At 44.4% G+C, this 12008-nt stretch overlaps 1 non-coding gene across 1 annotated transcript; it reads left to right on the top strand.

Moving 5' to 3' along the window:
* Positions 1 to 10068: 10068 nt before the first annotated feature.
* Positions 10069 to 10173, top strand: LOC116467708 (small nucleolar RNA U13). Its single transcript, XR_004247913.1, has one exon. It is a non-coding gene; the product is annotated as a small nucleolar RNA U13 (small nucleolar RNA).
* Positions 10174 to 12008: the final 1835 nt, after the last annotated feature.

The following is a 12008-nucleotide window of genomic DNA, read 5'->3' as shown; positions in this document are numbered from 1 at the left end:
CTAGAGGAAAATTATATTTATGTAGGAATAGGACATTGCAATAGAAATACACATATCATAGTATGTGCATATTCAAGGAGGTAAGGACAAAGGATTTTAAAGAAAAAATGAGGATTACATAATTGTTTTGAGATAACTATCCTTGGCTATAAGGATCAATAAGACCGTGATGCCAGTTCCAGGAGGTACAGGCAGTTGCTGGACTGATGTCCTCAAAGAAATATTTTTTGTTTGTTTGTTTATTATATATTTTCATTTTTATAGAAACATTTTATTGGTCGGCTAGGTGAAGTGACTCACATCTGTAATTCTAGCACTTTGAGAGGCTGAGGCAGGAGGATCACTGGCGCCCAGGAGTTCGAGACCAGACTGTGCAACAAAGCAAGACCCCATCTCTACAAAAAATTAAAAAATTAGTCAGGCATGGTGGCACATGCTTGTAGTCCCAGCTATTCAGTAGACTGAGGTGGGAGGATCACTTGAGCCTGGGAATTCAAAGCTGCAATGAGCTGTGACTGCGTCACTGCACTATAGCCTGGATGACAGAGTGAGATCCTGTCTCAAATTGAAAAATAAAACAAAGGCCTGGTGCGGTGGCTCACACCTGTAATCCCAACACTGGGAGGCTGAGGTGGGCAGATTACTAGGTCAGAAGTTAGAGACCCTCCTGGCCCACATGGTGAAACCCTCTCTCTACAAAAATTAGCTGGGTGTGGTGTTGTGTGCCTTTAATCCCAGCTACTTGGGAAGCTGAGGCAGGAGAATCAATTGAACCCAGGAGGCGAAGGTTGCAGTGAGCTGACATCATGCCACTGTACTTCAGCCTGGTGACAGAGCTAGATGCCATCTCAAAAAAAAAAAAAAAAGAAAAAGAAAAATTTTTATCAGGCAACACTTCATTCTATAAAACAGAATAAATGTTTCAGTCACAGAAGTATTTTTTGTCACAAGTATTTTTGTGTAAGATTGCAATGGCCTTTGTGCAAGGTTGTGGTTTTTGCAGTCTTTTGTATAGTTTTTATAGTTTTTGTTATCAGGCATTTATGCTTGAGAACCCCCTCTTCATGGCCTTCCTTGGCTGTCAGGTTTTTTTGCTTTGTTTTATTTTTTGCTTTTTTTTTTTTTTTCAGATGGATTTTCACTCTTGTCGCCCAGGCTGGAGTGCAATGACGTGATCTCAGCTTACTGCAACCTCCGCCTCTCGGGTTCAAGCCATTCTCCTGCCTCAGCCTCTCGAGTAGCAGGGATTACAGGTGCATGTCACCATGCCTGGCTAATTTTTGTATTTTTAGTAGGGACAGTGTTTCACCATGTTGGCCAGGCTGGTCTTGAACTCCTGACCTCAGGTGATCTGCCTGCCTCGGCCTCCCAAAGTGCTGGGATTACAGGTGTGAGCCACAGTGCCTGGCCTTTTTTTTAATTTTCTTTTAACAAAAGCAACTGCAGTTTGATTCTGACAATGTTCATACAATATTATTCAAGACAGTCATGTCCCCAGCCAGGGTAGTGGATGAAGATTTTTCTATCCCCACTTGACAGTTTTATTCCAGTGTTCCATCCTCTCCTTGAGCGAGCATGGCCATATCATCCATATTTGCCAGATGAGATCTAAGTAGAACTCTAAGGAGGATCGTGTTCCTGTGAAGACTTTTCTCTCTCAATAAAAGGAAACTGATGTGGCTATACCACTAGCATGCTTCCCCCTTTTTCCTGCTTTCAGTGTGGATATGACATTTAGAGATGCTACAGACATCATGCAACTATGAAGAGGCAAGTATAAGGGAAAAACCAAGGAAATTGTACACGGCAATCTTGTCATGGTTGAGCTGCAGAATCAAGGACCTCAACTGTTTATCATTAAACTTCTGTGGAAAAAAGGTGTACCAGTTCATTTGAGCCACTTTTGACTGAATGTTCTATTACTTGCTGCTAAAAACAATCCTAATTGATACAGAGCATCATGATACATAATGTATGCAGAGACGCCAGTTATGCCTTCTCCATGAAGCAATTTTTTTTTTTTTTTGAGACGGAGTCTTGCTCTGTCACCCAGGTTGGAGTGCAGTGGCGCGATCTCAGCTCACTGCAAGCTCTGCCTCCCAGGTTCACGCCTTTCTCCTGCCTCCGGAGTAGCTGGGACTACAGGTGCCCGCCACCACGCCAGGCTAATTTTTTTTTTTTTTTTGTATTTTTAGTAGAGACAGAGTTTCACTGTGTTAGCCAGGATGGTCTTGATCTCCTGACCTCGTGATCCGCCTGCCGCGGCCTCCCAAGGCAATTTCTTACCTGCTAAGATTCCGTATTTGAGGTGGCCATTATAATACACTGCTCAGATCTCCTGCCTTAGGGAGCACAACTGGCTGATGGCTCCAGCCACTGCCAGCGGGGCCCCAGCCCTGAGTTCATGCCAAGGCCATCCTTCTCGGGGGATGCTCTGAGTCTGTGACTGAGCAAGGCAGGGAGACTAATGCAGGCCCATTCTTGCAAGATGAAGGACTCCTTTAATGGGCAACTTTGGCCCAAGGACTCCCTGTCAACCTTGCTGAAACTTTAAAAAATTATCCTGCATGTGAGACTCTTCTCTCCAATTCTCCTTCCTTGCTCCTCTTCTTCACAAGCATCGGATTCGCCTATGGTCTGAAAGCTCTCCTTGCCTCCTCTTTTTTCCTTTTCTTTATCCTTCATGGGGATTTCTCCTGATAAACCTCTTGTATGCCTAATCTTTTCTTGACGTCTACTTCTTGAAGAACCCAATCTAACACAATACTCCTGGCTAAATTAATTAGGAACACAATCTAACCTAGGAAACTAGAAGAGGCTCAGCCTGACTGAAGCATGAAGCAAAAGAGGGCTTGTATTAGTCCATTTTGTGTTTCTATAAAGGAATACCTGAGGCTGGTAGTTTATTTTAAAAAGGTTTATTTAGCTTACAGTTCTGTAAGCTGTACAAGAAGCATGGCCCCAACGTCTGCTTAGCTGTTGGTGGGGCTTTTGTGCTGCATCGAAACATGGTAGAGGGAGCTGGGTGCAGTGGCTCACGCCTGTAATCCCAGCACTTTGGGAGGCCGAGGCGGTCAAATCACAAGGTCAGGAGTTTGAGACCAGCCTGGCCAAAATGGTGAAACCCTGTCTCTACTAAAAATACAAAAAATTAGCTGGGCATAGTGGCAAGTGCCTGTAATCCCAGGTACTCGGGAGGTTGAGGCAGGAGAATTGCTTGAACCTGGGAGGTGGAGGTTGTAGTGAGCTGAGATCGCACCATTGCACTCCAGCCTGGGCGACAGAGGGAAACTCTGTCAAAAAAAAAAAAAAAGAAACATGGTAGAGAAGGTCAAAGGGGAAGTGGGCACGTGAGAAGAGAGACCAAACCTGAGGGGCATCCTGACTTTATAACAACTCACTCTCTTAGGAACGAATCCATTGCCCCAGAACTAATCCAGCCTTGTAAGATGGAGAACTCACCACCAAGCCATTCATGACCAATCCACCCCCATGACCCAAACACCTCCCACTAAGCCTCACCTCCCGACATTGCTACCTTGGGGATCAGGTTTCAACATGAGATTTGGTGGAAGCAAACACACCATATCACCATATGCAAACCACGGTAGGGCTGGAGAAGTAAGAAGACTCGGAAGCAACATTCAAGCCACTTATTTACCAGCCTCTCTCAGCTTTCCTACATTTAAAATTCTTGCCACTAAAAAAATTTTCTTTAAATTTCAATAGCTATAAGGGTACAAGTGGTTCTGGGTTGTACATGGATGAATTGTACAGTGGTGATGTCTGGGCTTTCAGTGTACCTGTTACCCAAATATCTTACATTGTATCCAATCTTGCCATGTTTTGGAGTCTAGATTCCTCATTTCCTCTGGATAAATCCCAAAAATCCACTCCTACCTTTCTGGATAATTCCTATCAGCATCAGTTTTGTTGCTTGTTTTCAAGATGGCCATAATAAATTCATTTTCTTCATGTGTGCTCATAGTATTTTTTATATTGAGAAAGAGATCAGTCTGTTCCTATCCTCCTCCTGAATCTGGAATAGTCTTGGTGACTTGCTGAACCAACACATATGGCAGAAGTGGCACCGTGACTTTTGAGACAGTCATAAGAAGCCTTGCAGCTTCTCCTTACACCCATGGGCATGCTGTCTGTTGGGATTCTCTTGCACTCTGGGGGAAACCACCTACCATATAAGAACTGTGGCCACCAGGAAACCACCTTTGCAGACAGAGAGAGACAGAGTGGGGCTGGCCAGCCCTCAACCGTTCCAGCCACCCCAGCCCAGGCACTATACCTGAGTGAAAGAGACAACTAAGACTTCTTGGGCCCATCAGATGTCCCAAAAAGAAGAAAGGAGGTTTCAGACATACGGCCCCAGTAAAGATATCTCAGCCATCTCCAACCATTCATGCCACGCTAGTGGAGGACCCAGATATCATGGAGCAGAGATAAGCCAGCCATTTCTGCGGTGCCCCGCCCAAGTTCCTGACTCCCCAAATCATGAGTGCAATAAAATGTTTGTTATTTTATGCCACGAAATTTCAGGATGGTTTGTTATGCAGCAAAAGATAATTGGAACATCCTTGGGGTTTCTCAACATCCACATGGCTAAGCCATTTAAAACAGTGACTTCTGAGAACTTCATTTAGCTCTCTGAACTCCATCATCATATTGAACCAATTCTTCTCAGTCTCTCTCACATGCCTGCCAGACTTGTCTTCCTCACTGGATCCAGTACCATCTTGTACACTATGTCATGCGCTGCACAAAGGTATCAGGCCAATGAATTGAGTGGTGGCTGATAAGGGTGTCATTTTTTGTTTTTTGGTTTTTTTTTTTGAGATGGAGTCTCACTCTGTTGCCCAGGCTGGAGTGCAGTGGCATGATCTTGGCTCACTGCAAACTCTGCCTCCCAGGTTCAAGGGATCCTCCTGCCTCAGACTCCCAAGTAGCTGAGATTACGGGCACAGGCACGCCACCACAATCAGCTACTTTTTTTGTATTTTTAGTAGAGATAGGGTTTCACCATGTTTGCCAGGCTGGTCTCAAACTCCTGACCTCAGGTGATCCACCCACCTTAGCCTCCGAAAGTGCTGGATTACAGGCGTGAGCCACCGCGCCCAACCAGGGGTGTCTTTTTTTTAGTTCCCGTAAATGTGTTAGGTGAGGCACGGTGGCTTAAGCCTGTAATCTCAGCACTTTGGGAGGCCAAGGCGGGTGGATCACCTAAAGTCAGGAGTTCGAGACCAGCCTGGCCAACATGGTGAAACCCCATCTCTACTAAAAATACAAAAATTAGCCAGGCGTAGTGGTGCATGCTTGTAGTCCCAGCTACTCAGGAGGTGAAAGCAGGAGAATTGCCTGAACCTTGGAGGCGGAGGTTGCAGTGAGCTGAGATCACACCACTGCACTCCAGCCTAGGCAAAAGAGCGAGACTCCATCTCAAAAAAAAAAAAAAGGTGTTATACAACTTAGTGGCTGCCATCACTGGGACAGTCAGATTCCTAAATTTTTCACTCCATCAGTTTCTATTGCTGATATCTGATTGCCTGTGCCATATAATCCAATCTGCCTTTACCTCTATTTTCATTTTCTTGAATCCCTGATTGAAGTGCTTATTGTGCCTATCCTCAGTCTTGGATCTCTTTTTTTCCTCTTTCTCTATTAATAAACTTACCTCTCTTCCAATGAAAATAGCTTATTTTCCTAATTATATGTATTTTCATATTTTAAAATTTTAAACATGCATAAATTTATAAGAAGAAAGTAAAAACTCACCTGAAATCCCATCCCTGATGCAACTGTAATGTAACAGCCATTAACATTTTGATGACATTTTTCATGTGTTTCTATATACATGGGAGTTTTTGGATCAATCTCACTGTCTGTTTTCTTCAGTCCTTTTCCTAGAGATAAATGAAGAACCATCTAATTAGAGCCCACTACATATTTAGTTGTCAGACTTTGCCTGAATACTTACACTGCTTAGCCATATTTAAAAATCTGTCTCATTTCATGTGGTAGGAATGTGGTTCCTATCACATTCAGTTAGCTGATGCCTTCTAATTTCTCCTCAATAACTATTCATCTTGCTGAAAACAATGAGTCTCTCCTCAACTCCCCTTCCTCTCAGTAGATTTCTGTCATGGCCCATGCATCAAAAAACAAAACACAACAGGAGGAGCAAAGACAAGGGAGGCAAGTCAGGGATACTTCGGAGTGGGTTGTTGACAAACAAAGAAGACAGAAGTTGGGAAGGTGAAGTATGTCAGGCCAGGATGGCATGTTCCCTGGAGCAAGGCCAAGCCTATTCTAGATGCAAGGGTCAAAAGCCAAAATGAAATTGTAATGGAAGCAAAAAAAAAAAGATCTTGTAGAAATTCTGCTAGTGTCAGTCTGTTTTGTGTTGCTATAACAGAATACCATAGACTGGGTAGTTTATAAAGAAAAATAATTTATTTCTTACATTTCTGGAGGATGAAAAGTCTGAAGTCAAGTGGCCTTCATGCTACATCATCCCATGCTGGCGGGTGGATGGGCAAGAGAGGAAGAGAGGACAAGAGGCGACCAAACATGCTTTTATCAAGAACCCATTCCTGGCCGGGCACGGTGGCTCATGCCTGTAATCCCAGCACTTTGGGAGGTCGAGGTGGGTGGATTACTTGAGGTCAGGAGTTCAAGACCAGCCTGACCAACATGGTGAAACCCCGTCTCTACTAAAAATACAAAAAAAATTAGCCAGGCATGGTGGTGGGCACTGTAATCCCAGCTACTCGGGAGGCTGAGGTACAAGAATCACTTGAACCTGGGAGGTGGAGGTTGCAGTGAGCCAAGATCGCACCATGGCACTCCAGTCTGGGCAACACAGAGATTCCATCTCAAAAATAAATAAATAATTAAACAAAAATACCATCACAATAGCAATTAAATTTCTTTTTTTTTGTTTTTAATTTTTCTTTGAGATGGAGTCTCACTCTGTCTCCCAGGCTGGAGTGCAGTGGTGCGATCTCAGCTCACTGCAAGCTCCACCTTCCGGGTTCACGCCATTCTCCTGCCTCAGCCTCCCAAGTAGCTGGGACCACAGGTGCCCACCACCACACCCGGCTAATTTTTTGTATTTTTAGTAGAGATGGGGTTCCACCGTGTTAGCCAGGATGATCTTGATCTCCTGACCTCGTGATCCACCCGCCTCGGCCTCCCAAAGTGCTGGGATTACAAGTGTGAGCCACCGCCCCCAGCCAGCAATGAAATTTCAACATGAGTTTTGGAGGGGACATTCAAACACTAGCATTCTTCATTGGTCCCCTGAAACTTATGTCTTTCTCACATACAAAATACATTCATCCCATCACAACAGCCCTCAAATTTTTCACTCATTCCAACGTTAACTCAAAAATCCGAAGTCCAGGGTCTCATCTAAGTTAGCTATGGGTAAGCCTAAAAGCCAATTCATCCTGAGACCAATTACTCTCCAGCTGTGAGCCTGTAAAATTAACAAGTTACATGGACCCAACAGGTCCCATGTAAGTCCAAAAGCTAAGCAGGGGAACAACATCCAGTCTCCTTAAAGCTCCAGCATAATTTCCTTTGACACCATGTCCCGCATCCTGGGCATACTGGGGTAGGATATGGGCCTCCCAATGCCGCAGGCAGTCCAACTCCTATGGCTTTGTTGGACTCAGTCCACCCAGCAGTTCTCATAGGTTGGAGTCCGGTGCCTATAGCTCCCTGAAGCTGGTGCTGCAAGCTGGTAGCTCTACAATTCTAGGGTTTTAGGACTGGCCCCACTTTCATGGCCCCAGTAGGCACTGCCCTAGTGGAGACTCTCTGTGGCAGCTCTGACCCCACATTTCCGCTTGACAATGCCCTAGTGGAAGCTTTCTGTGGTGACTCCGCCCCTGCAACAAGTGTCTCCCTCGACCCCCAGCGTATCTACAACATCCTTTGAAATCAAGGTGGAGGAAGCCATGCCCCCACAGCTCTAGCATTCTGCTTGTCTGCAGAATTAGAACCACATGGACACTGCCAAGGTTTCTGGCTTGTTCCTTCCAGAGCAGCAGGTCAAAATGTATCTAGGCCCACTTGAGCCATGGCTGGGGCAGTCCAGGAACACTGCACCAGAATGCAGGAAGCAGAGATCTGAGGCAGCTCTGAGCAGCAAGTCCATGGAGGGTACCCCAGGCCCATCTCCTGAAACCATTCTGCCCTCCTAGATCTCTGGGGCTGTAGTGGGAGAAGCTGTCTCCAAGATCTCTGAAATGCCTTCAGTTTCTTTCTCCCATTGTCCTGATGATCTCTTCCATCCATGTATTAATCTACTTGGCAAACAGTCACTTGGCCACATACTTGGTTTGCTCTCCCAGCATGTTTTATCATCCTTTATGTGGCCAGGCTGAATTTCTTCAAAGTCTTTTTATTCTGCTTCTGTCTCTCTCTCTCTCTCTCTTTTTTTTTTCCTGCAGACACTATGGTGACTTATGCTTTTCTTTTAATTACAAATTCCAACTTCACATCATTTTTTTCCTCTCATATCTTACTGTATGTGGTTAAAAGTAGCCACATAGCTCCTTTAATGTTTTAATTAGAAATTTCTTCCACCGCATATCTTAGTTTATCACTCTTAAATTCCACCTTCCATAAAGGCTTAGGGCATAGATAAAATTCAGCCAAATTCTTTACCAGTTTATAACAAAGACGGCCTTTACTCTAGTTTCCAATACTCGTTCCTCAGTTTCAGCCCTTACTATCCATATTTCTGCCAACATTCTGATCATGACAACTTAAGTAATCTCTAAGAAATTCCAGACTTTTCCTACATCCCTTGTCTTCTTCTGAGATTTCACCAGAATTGCTTTTAATGCTCCATTCAAGACAAAGGCTTTTTCTAGGCTTTTCCTCTAAATTCTTCCAGCCTCTATCCATTACCAGTTCAAACTGCTTCCACATTTTCAGGTATTTGTTATAGCAACAGCCTCATTTCTCCATAACAATTTTCTATCTTACCCATTTTGTGTTACTGTAACAGAATACCACAGACTGGGTAACTTATAAACAATAGAAATATATTTGGTTCATGGTTCTGGAGGTTGGAACGTCCAAGAGCATGGGGCTGGCATCTCGTACTGGCCTTCTTGCTGTGTCATCTCATGGGGGAAGGTGGAAGGGTAAGAGAGCACAAGAGAGCAAGAAAGGGCAAGAGGGGAGTAAACTTTAACCAGGAACCCATTCCGATGATAACAACATTAATCTGTTCCTAAGGGTGGAGCCCCACATGACCTAATCACCTTTGAAGAGTTCCACCTCTTAACGCTGTCACAGTGGCAATTAAATTTCAACATCAGACCCAGAGAGGTGGCTCACACCTTAATACCAGCACTTTGGGAGGCCGAGGTGGGCAGATGACAAGGTCAGGAGTTCAAGACCAGCCTGGCCAACATGGTGAAACCCTGTCTCTACTAAAAATACAAAAATTAGCAGGGAGTGGGGGCATGTGCCTGTAATCAGAGCTAATGGGGAAGCTGAGGCAGAAGAATCGCTTGAACGCAGGAGGCAGAGGTTGCAGTGAGCCAAGATCATGACACTGCACTCCAAACTGGGTGACAGAGGAAGACTCTGTCTCAATAAATAAATGAATTAAATAAATAAATTTCTCCATGAGTTTTGGAGGGGACATTCAAATCATAGCAACCAGATACCAGAGTGTGACTCCAACTGGGCTTTGTTACAAGCAAGTCCAGATGCTAAACTACTTAAAGATGTAAGTGTGGGCTGGGTGCAGTGGCTCATGCCTGTAATCACAACACTTTGGGAGGCTAAGGCAAGCAGATCTCTTGAGCCCAGGAGTTTAAGACCAGCCTGGGCAACATGGTGAAACCCTGTTTCTATAAAAAATACAAAAATTAGCCAGGCATAGTGGCTCAAGCCTGTAGTCCAAGTTACTCAGAAGGCTGAGGTGGGAGAATCACCTGAGCCTGGGGAGGTTGAAGCTGCAGGGAGCTGCAATCACACCACTGCATTCCAGCCTGGGCAACTGAGTGAGATCCTGTCTCCAAAAAAAAAAGGATCCTTTTGTAGTTCATGAGGATGATGATTGGGTGTTTCACACATGTGTGTGAAATGTGCCACTCTCAAACCTTGTTACAATGTCAGCACATTACCTGCCTGACCTGAAAAAAAAAAAAAGTTACAAGTGTGACCTACGACCCTCTGGAGTTCTGGTTCTTGAAAGTGACTCCACGTGAATCCTTGGCTAGTTGCTCCATTCACTCCAATTGCCTAACTATACGCCTTGGAACCAGCTCTTGCTTGCATTATGGCTCAGCTTGTACTCATGGCAGAAGTGAAGTGGGAGCAGGCATGCCACATGGCCAGCGCAGGAGCAAGAGAGACAAGTGCCACATACTTTTTTTTTTTTTTTGAGACGGAGTCTCGCTCTGTCACTCAGGCTGGAGCGCAGTGGCGAGATCTCTGCTCACTGCAAGCTCCGCCTCCTGGGTTGACGCCATTCTCCTGCCTCCCTAGTAGCTGGGACTACAGGCGTCCGCCACCCATGCCCGGCTAATTTTTTTTGTATTTTTAGTAGAGACGGGTTTTCACCATGTTAGCCAGGATGGTCTTGATCTCCTGACCTTGTGATCCACCCGCCTCGGCCTCCCAAAGTGCTGGGATTACAGGTGTGAGCCACCGCGCCTGGCCAGTGCCACATACTTTTAAGCAACCAGATCTTCCAGGAATTCCACTCACGATTTCGAGGACAGCAGCAAGACATAAAGGATCTGCCCCCATAATCCAAACACCTCCCTCTGGGCTCCACCTCCAACATTGGGGATTACAATTCAACATGACATTTGGCAAGGACATATATTCAAACTATATTGGCCCTACAAAAGACTGGAAAGTTTGCTGTGATGGAGAAGGGGCTGTGTGCAGTAGGGGTAGGAATCTAAGGATCTAATGACTTTTTATGCAGACTTTTAAGCAATCTGCTAGTTTTCAGCTGCATGTTCATTGCCAGTGAGTGCCCAAGCTTCCTGTGATTCCAATTCCTAAGAATCTCAGAGATTTTGTGATATAAATCAGGTCACTTACAGACTTCCCTCACTGGTTTAGAATTCAATTTTCACAAGTCTAGTGAGTCAGTTATCACTCATCCATCTGCTTTACAGTTTTCAAAATGTTGATGATGTTTGTCTTTATGGGTTTATTTATTTTAAACATTTTACTGTCATTTTCAAGGGGTTTAAGAAAAGAATTTGAAGTCAATATGTGCTCAATCCATCATCTTAAACAAGAGGCTAACATGAAAGTATCTGCAAAGGAGAACAACATGGAAAAAACCTTATTTTAAGAAGCTGAGATCATCCGTAAAATGCAGAATAAATTAAAGGGGCAGAAACTAAAGCCATGGGGTCAGAAAGACATACAAAAATCCAAAAGGGAGACAATAGAAGGACCAAAATATGATGGCGGCAAAGGGGATAAAAATAAAGAACAAGACTTTTGAAAAGAAAGAAAAGAAAAAAATCTGTGGACCAATTGACTAAGACAAAGAGGGTTCTATAGTGTTGTTGATTTGGAACAGAATGGCTGAGATAATTCTAGGGAATTTATGAAAAGTAATGAAGAGTAAGGGAAGAGGATTTGGGGACAGGTCATGGGTTGTGTTTTTATAATAGTAATTATTGAGAGTGTGTTATGGAGGCTGATGTGAGCAGATCACTTAAGCCCAGGAGTTCGAGATCAGCCTGGGCAACATGGCCACACCCCCATCTCTACAAAAAATACAAAAAAATTAGACTGGTGTGGGGGCGTGTCCCTGTAATTCCCACTACTTGGGAGCCTGAGGCTCAAGAATCGCTTGAACCAGGGAGGCAGAGGCTGCAGTGAGCCGAGAACACAACACTACACTCCAGCCTGAGCAACAGAGTGAGACTGCATTTAAAAAAAAAAAAAGAAAGAAAGAAAAGAAAAGAAATCTGGCCATCTCAAGAGGAACACCCTAA

Source organism: Hylobates moloch, unplaced genomic scaffold (genome assembly GCF_009828535.3).
Source record: "Hylobates moloch isolate HMO894 unplaced genomic scaffold, HMol_V3 SCAFFOLD_4, whole genome shotgun sequence".
Lineage (NCBI taxonomy): Eukaryota > Metazoa > Chordata > Mammalia > Primates > Hylobatidae > Hylobates > Hylobates moloch.
The sequence above is the reverse complement of the archived record's forward strand: the minus strand, read 5'-3'. Positions and strand labels throughout refer to the sequence as shown.